The sequence below is a fragment of the Octodon degus genome, unplaced genomic scaffold, assembly GCF_000260255.1.
Source record: "Octodon degus isolate 3935 unplaced genomic scaffold, OctDeg1.0 scaffold00120, whole genome shotgun sequence".
Taxonomy (NCBI): Eukaryota; Metazoa; Chordata; class Mammalia; order Rodentia; family Octodontidae; genus Octodon; species Octodon degus.
In genome coordinates, this window is record NW_004524696.1 from 3142959 (window position 1) to 3150260 (window position 7302).

A 7302-nucleotide genomic window follows, 5' to 3' on the forward strand; every position below is an offset into this window, starting at 1 on the left:
ATTTTCTCAGGTAACTTCAGAGATAGTTTCTACAATGAAAATTGTGTTTAGGTTACAACAGAATAGATACAGACAAAAAAAAAAAAGAGGAGCATAAGAAAATTATGGAAGAAATACCTCCTTAGCATAGGAAAGAAATTGAATCCATAAGGCAGATTCAAACAGATATCTACGCTTCCCTGGCAAATGCAAAGGCCTGAGTTCAATCCCCGGTTCTGAAAAAAAAAAAATCAGAAGGGAAGGAGTCCATTGTGGGGAGGGAACAGAAGGACAGGTGAAGAGACAGAGAAGATTAGCTCAATGTCAAACAGATATCTAGAAGATGAAAAATTCCAGTGAAAGTATCCACAGTAGATTAAGCCATTGTGTGGACAGGATCTTAGACATAGAAGATAGGCTTGCAGTTAGTGATTATGAAAAGAAGAAAGTTTTCTTAAAAATAACAAGGGACCATAAGAAATCAATATAACAGCTCATAGATATGGCAAAGAATAAGAATTTAAGATTGATTGGAGTCAATGAAAAAGTAGGAGATAGTACAAATGATATTAAAATATCTTTACAGATGTCATGGCAGAAAACTTCCATGGTAGAGAAAAATAATTTTATATACAGATAAGTGAGACACAGAACTCCAATTAGCCGCAATGAAAATAAAAATACTACAGTCAGCCATACCATAGTCAAACTTTCACAAATTCATCATAAGAATAGAATCCTAAAAGCTGTTAGGGAAAATAAATAAATTACATATATTTTTTAAAATCACCTAAAAAGAAAGCCCATCAGAATCACAGGTGACTTCTCAGCACAAATTTTCAAGTCAAAGAGGGCTTGAAAGGAAGTATTCCAAATTTTAAAGCAAAACAACCTTCAACCCAGGTTGACATACCCTGCAAAACTATCTCAAAATTTATGGAGAAATAAGATACTTCCATGGAACATCTGAGGAAATTTGTGGCCACCACACCCGTAGGCCAAAATATTTTGAAGGGCATTCTAGAAAGAGATACAAAGGCCTACAACTCCACAAATCTACTGGCAAGGCAAACAATTAAGCAGAGGGAGGACAAAATAATCTAAACAGATTTGTTAAACAGACTATATTTTTGAAAAGACCCTGTAAATACAGTACATACATTTTTCAAATGTGTGAAGGAAACCATTGTAAATCATTGTGGAATAATGAATTGGTCAACCACGTGCACCACTAAATAGGCACCTGGAGGTAGAAGGAGGGTGCAGGAGATGTTAGAGTCTTACTACTCTACCTAGTGAAATAATTTGTCAATGGATCAATAAATCAGAATTATTTTAAAAAGACATAAAAATACTAATCTCCAGTTTTTTAAGATAGTAACATACAATCTGTGAAATAAATTTAAATTGAGATATAAGATATATTCAACTCATTATGCTCCAAATTAAATTAAGAAATTGTATTTTTCCCCATATTAAATGCTTACAGAGTACAGGTTTTCAGTATCATACTCCTTTTTGGGAGGAACAACAGCCTGGGATTTCCTACCGGTGGGAGCAAGGGTAAACTTACACCATGGCAGCAGGGCCCGAAGGAGTTTCATCCTTTTAACTCAGTAACTTCATGCCCAGAAATATATCCTGAAGAAATGGTCAGTAACTGGCTCACAGATTTACATACAGGGGTAGTCATTGCAGTACGATTTAGGAAAACAACCTAGGAAACATCTGAATATCTTAGACGAGAAAAACAGGAAAATAGCATACTCAGTAAAAATATTTTATAGCTATTAAAATCATGCTTTCAAAGACTACTTAGTATCATATTAAAATTCTCACAACATATATAAAATAAAAACACAGGGTATAGTAGTACACATAATGTAATTCTAACAATACAGTAAAACTGTATTTATGTTTATCTCTGTTTCTTTTAGATCAACTATGATAAGCATAGAAATAAATTTTCTAGAATAAAACTAAGAGGAAGAGCAGTGGATAATTTTTACCTTCTCTGTACTTTTCTATATTTTCAAAAATGTACACAAAAAATGTTGCTTTTGTACTAGAAAAAAAAGTTGATGGTTGGGAGAAAGATGTCCATTTTCCCAGTACTTTAGAAATTAATTATTTATTTTTTTTCATGCTACAACCATTTTTGAAAATTACAAAAGAAAATACCCTTAAACTATGACTAATAAAGAAAAAAATCAGTGCATAAATGTAATGAAGTTTAAGACAAGATTGACCAGAATGGGAAGGACTGAGAAGGCCGGAAGGAGGTATGCATTTTATTGCACGTGTGTGTACCACTTTGGAAGCTGTTCACACTTTTTGTGTCTGCTTTAATTTGGTGGCTGTAGCTCCCTTGCTGCCTTTCACAGGCTCCTCTTTGTGTTTTCCTCCCTGACCTCATGCTGTGTCCTACACAGGGAGGATCTTGTTGCTGGCTGTGTTTTCCCCAGGAGCTACCTTTGCTGAGTATTTCCCAAGTACACAATTTCATTTTTCCTTCCCCTGCTGAATCTGTGAGTGGCCGAGAGGAACCCTGAAACCCTCAGGCCCTGGCTTAAAATGGGGAGATCTGGCTTCCTCAGCACATCTTCCTCAGCTCCCTGGGCTTTGTGGTCTCTACAATTAGAACATTCATAGTTCAACCTGGCCCCTAGTCATATTTAAGAAGCCCACAGCCACAGCTTGACCAAATACCTCCAGCTTATAAATGGTGGAATACCAATAACTTAAGAGTAGAGGTAGAGGGAAGGCCATGGGCTGTATAGACACAGGCGCAGGCTACCTGCTCAGATGCAGAAGCAGAGGCCTCAGAGTGTTTATGAAGGAAAATCAGGCTATGGCTTATAGTGAAACCTGATGGGCCTCTTTGCAGGCCTGGAGCAGAGAACAATCCCAGAATATCTCCGCTGTCTGACAGACTGACTTGGTGGCAGTAGGCACAACTTGGTACTCATATCACTGATGGCTCTCGCTCCCACTCCCTCTCCCTCTCCCTCTTTCCTTCTCTCCCTCTCTCCCTCTATCCCTCCCTCTCTCCTCTATGCCTCCCTCTCTCCTCTATCCCTCGGTCTCTCCTTCCTCCTCCTCCCTTCCCTCTTTTCTCTCCTGCTCTCTGTCTTTGTATTTTGGGTTGGATTTGAACTGTACAGTTCAAGCTGCTCTGGAACTTGATATCCTTCTGTCCTCAGCCTTTTGAGTACTCGGATTGCTGATGCATGCTACCATATCTGGCTGCTTTCTCATTTTGCCATAGCATTTTAGCTTCAGGTAGGAGAGTAAGTAATGATTCACATTTTCTAGCGATTAAGCAGTCACTAATTATAAGGTCACGTGGAGGTGGGACATAGGGATGTAGGTATGGAGGATGGAGGAATATTCTGGAAGGACCCTAAGGATAGATTCCCTCTGCCTGACTGCCCCAGGATGACCCTGGATCCCAGGAAGCTGGTGACATCTTGGCTCAGTACTCTCATCTATTTCTCTTTTCTGAGCAAAACACCACAGAGGCGTGGGCAACGAGGGGGAAATACTGGCTGGCAGGGTTTCCCTATAGCTGCAGCAACAATAGAAATACATTTTGAAAAATCAGTTTTAATAAAGCCCCTGCACTGACCCCAGAAACATAAGTATTTATATTATTGACTTCTGTATGGGGTGATTTGTTAGGAGGGGGGAAAAGTCTTTCTCCTCTTGTCTTGAGTCCTGAGGAAAAAAAATAACTAAAATTAGAGAAACTGGAGATATAAACGCAGTGAGTAGAATAAAGCAAAATACCTCTGGGGTGCTCATCTGCCATGGTAGTCATTTCATATCTCATCTGTTATATGAATGTGATAGTTCTTCCCTTTTTGATGGTATCATTATGTAGACTCTACAGATTCAATTCCATTTACAAGTCAATGGTGTGAGATTTTACGACAATTCTTTTTTAGTGGGTTGATTCTGTATGATCCTTCTTAGGCAGGAAAAAAATTAAAAGAAGAAGGTCTAAATTGCTGCTTTTTAGATATTTTTGTAAACCGGTCTCAGTTCATGGGGCCTTTTACTGCACGATTTTGGCTTTATGTTTGCAGGGAATACCTAGACTCCAGATCTGGCTAACCTTACTCTCACAGAGACAAAAGGACAGAGAATCACAGGCTTGGAGCTGATAATAGACAAACACTTTGCGTGACAGGTATGGAAACTTGTTGCCCAATTTTGAAATGAAAGGGTTGAAAACTTGGGAAGAAAATCTTGGATGGGGTCTAATTATACCTACAGTGTGGCTTCTTTTAGGGCTGGGATATAGGGCATTATAAGGTCGATGATAAAGCACATTAACATATTTCAGAGATAAGGATGGGTTTCTTTAAATTTAACTGTGTCTCTACCCTCCCAACATATATTTTGAAATTCTAACCCTTATTTTAAAATGTGACCGTATTTGGAGATAGAAAATTTAAAGAGGTTATTGAGTTAACATGTAGTTGTTGTGGTAGGTTCAAACCCAATATGCCTGGTACTATTAGAAAAGATATGGATGCAAACACAGAGAAGATGATTTGGAGTGACACCAGAAGAAGGTGAAGTCTGGAGCAGATCCTTCCCTCACAGTCCTCAGGGAGAACCAACCATGACAACTGGATATCAGAATTCAGGACAAAGAACTGTGAAACAAATGAAGTTTAGTTATTTAAGATGCCCAAACCACAGGGTTCTGTTAGGGTAGCCCTATGAAATACCTATGAAGATGAAGAAGTCTTTGGGGGAAGAATAGAGCATTGGATGGAGCTTTAAAGTCAGGCAGGAGAAGGTGTTGCAATACTGAGGAAGCAAGGAGATGCCCCCCATCAGGAGCTTTGATGGACATGGAGCTACCGCAGGGCACATTTGAGCACAGTTGGAGCTACGGCAGGCATGAAGGAGCCCTCCAACAACAGTGACAGTGCTTCTGTGTTGTACTTTGGTCTGGGGAGAGAGACACTCAACTGACACACTTTCAGAAATTCATATGCTTATGAAATGAAGCCAAGAAAGCAAGTTGGAGCTCTCAGTGACAAGAGCTGTTGTGGTCAAGTGCTATGAAATTTCAAAAAGAAAATATGGGTGATGCATACTGACTCTCCAAATTCTAAATCTCAATACTTCAAAACTGGAAATGTCTGTGGTACTGGAAGAAAAAAATTCCACCCCAGGTCTCATTGATAACTCTCAGTAAAAATGGAAGTAGAGTAAAATATTGTGTGTTCAAGGAATAAAAATTTATATATATATATATATATATATATATCATTATGAATATAAAAATATTCCAGAGTCCTAAATATCTTTGTTTTATTTTGGATAAGAGATTCTCAATCTGTGCTGTAGAAGATTCTACTGCAGAACTCAGTCACGTGAGGAGCCGAGGTGACCTCTGGAGGTTTCCAGGAGAGGGCAGGAGGGAGAAGGGGGTGACATTCCAGAGATCAGGGTTGATAGGAGCAGAAAAGGCTTGTTCACAGTGTGGCCTGAGAGAGGGACTTGCATGGGTAACTTGAAGTTTCCAGGACAGGGAACCTTGCATTCTGGAAATGAGGACCCTAAGCTCAGTTTGAAGTTCTAATCATGATGGGCTTTAACTATATTTTTATTAGTTGACAACAACTAACCTAAATTTATTTTTGTGACATATAGGTAAGTTTTGGGAAGGAAAAAAATCAATGAATTCATTCATGTTTTACTCTTAGAGAAAATATAATAATTTCTACAAAACTAGAATTTAAAACAAAATTTTAAAAACAAGACTTGGAGTTTTACTAGAGTATTGATCTTTTCCCTCCTGTAAAAAGGTGCAATATTGTTACTTGTGCCAGAAAATATTTCTTAAATGAAGAAAGTGAGTACATTACCGTCATTTCCCTGACTAATGTTGTACTATTGATTTACAATCAGTGGCAGTCATTTCCCGGTTTCTTTCTAGTCACTTCACTCTTCTCATCTCTCTCATGTCTCTCTCATCTCCTCTCTCTCTCTCTCTCTCTCTCTCTCTCTCTCTCTCTCTCTCTCTCTCTCTCTCTTTGTGTGTGTTTACTCTCTCAGTAATGGAAATCAGACTAGTGTGCTGCCAAGATCCTCATCATAGATATGTGTTGGAGTAGAGACACAGACTGACAGACTGTTCTTAAAATGTGGTACAATAGGCATAAAATATGATTCTTTGAAAACATGTTTAATTACACATTTGTTGTTTTGTTTTTAGTTTTCTAAAAGGATTGTTCAACTTAGTCTGAGCTACATCCCCAGATTTCTTAAACTTTATTTTGAGATGAAGTCTTTCTAAATTTCCTGAGCTAGCCTCAAAATTGTGACTTTCCCACCTCAGCCTTCTGAGTATAGTCAGAAGGTCACAACTGTGACTCTCTGGAAACCTTAGACATTCTCTCAGGATGAAGAAGAAGCTTGGAAGAATTTGATGAAAAACTCAGTTTTCAAACTCTCCTCTGTACATCTACAGTGACTTGCCCTCCTGGCTCACATTCTCTCAGGAATGTAGCATGAGGATTTCTCCCAGTGGAAGGAATGCAGCCTCTTGTGAACTCATTATGCCCTTCCTTTTGTCCACAGCACTTTCTCTGGTCATGTATCACACCTCTCTCGCATAAACTCTCTGGAGTGGTTCTCACCTGTGCATGGGTGTACCATGTTGTCTGAATTTTCCCCAAATTCCTGTCTTCTTGGAGCCTCAGATTATGCCCTGATTTGGAAGTAGAGTCTCTGCAGCTATAACAAGTGAGGATAAGGTGGGACAGATATGAAATGGTGCCATAAGCCTGGCTTCAGGAATGACAAGACACTGAAAGATGTGAATAAGAATTCTTCCTTAAAGCTTTTGGAGAGAGCACAGCTGTGATAGTTAACTGTGTCAGTTTGGGTAAGAAATGCTAATGAAATTGAGTCAATGTATTTCTGGGTGTGGCTGAAGACAGAAGACCCACAAGGTGTGAGTGACACCAATCCCTAGGCCTGCCACCTGAATAGAATAAAGGGCAGCAGGCATGCTTCTGCTTTTTTGGAGGAGCCCCAGTCTTCACCTTCACCTCGGACATCATCTCTTGGTTTGTAGCTCAGACTCTTTAGCCTTCCATTACAGAACATTTGGCCTCTTGTTATGGGCTCATAGAGGACACTACAGTGAGTACCAGGCCTTCAACTGAATCTTTCAGATCTCCCGCACACAGACAGCCCTTTTGCACTTTTCTACTCAGGACTCTGTAAGCCAATCTTATAAATTCTTATATATGCGTATATCTTGCAACACATCTGTTTCTCTAGTAAGCACTAACT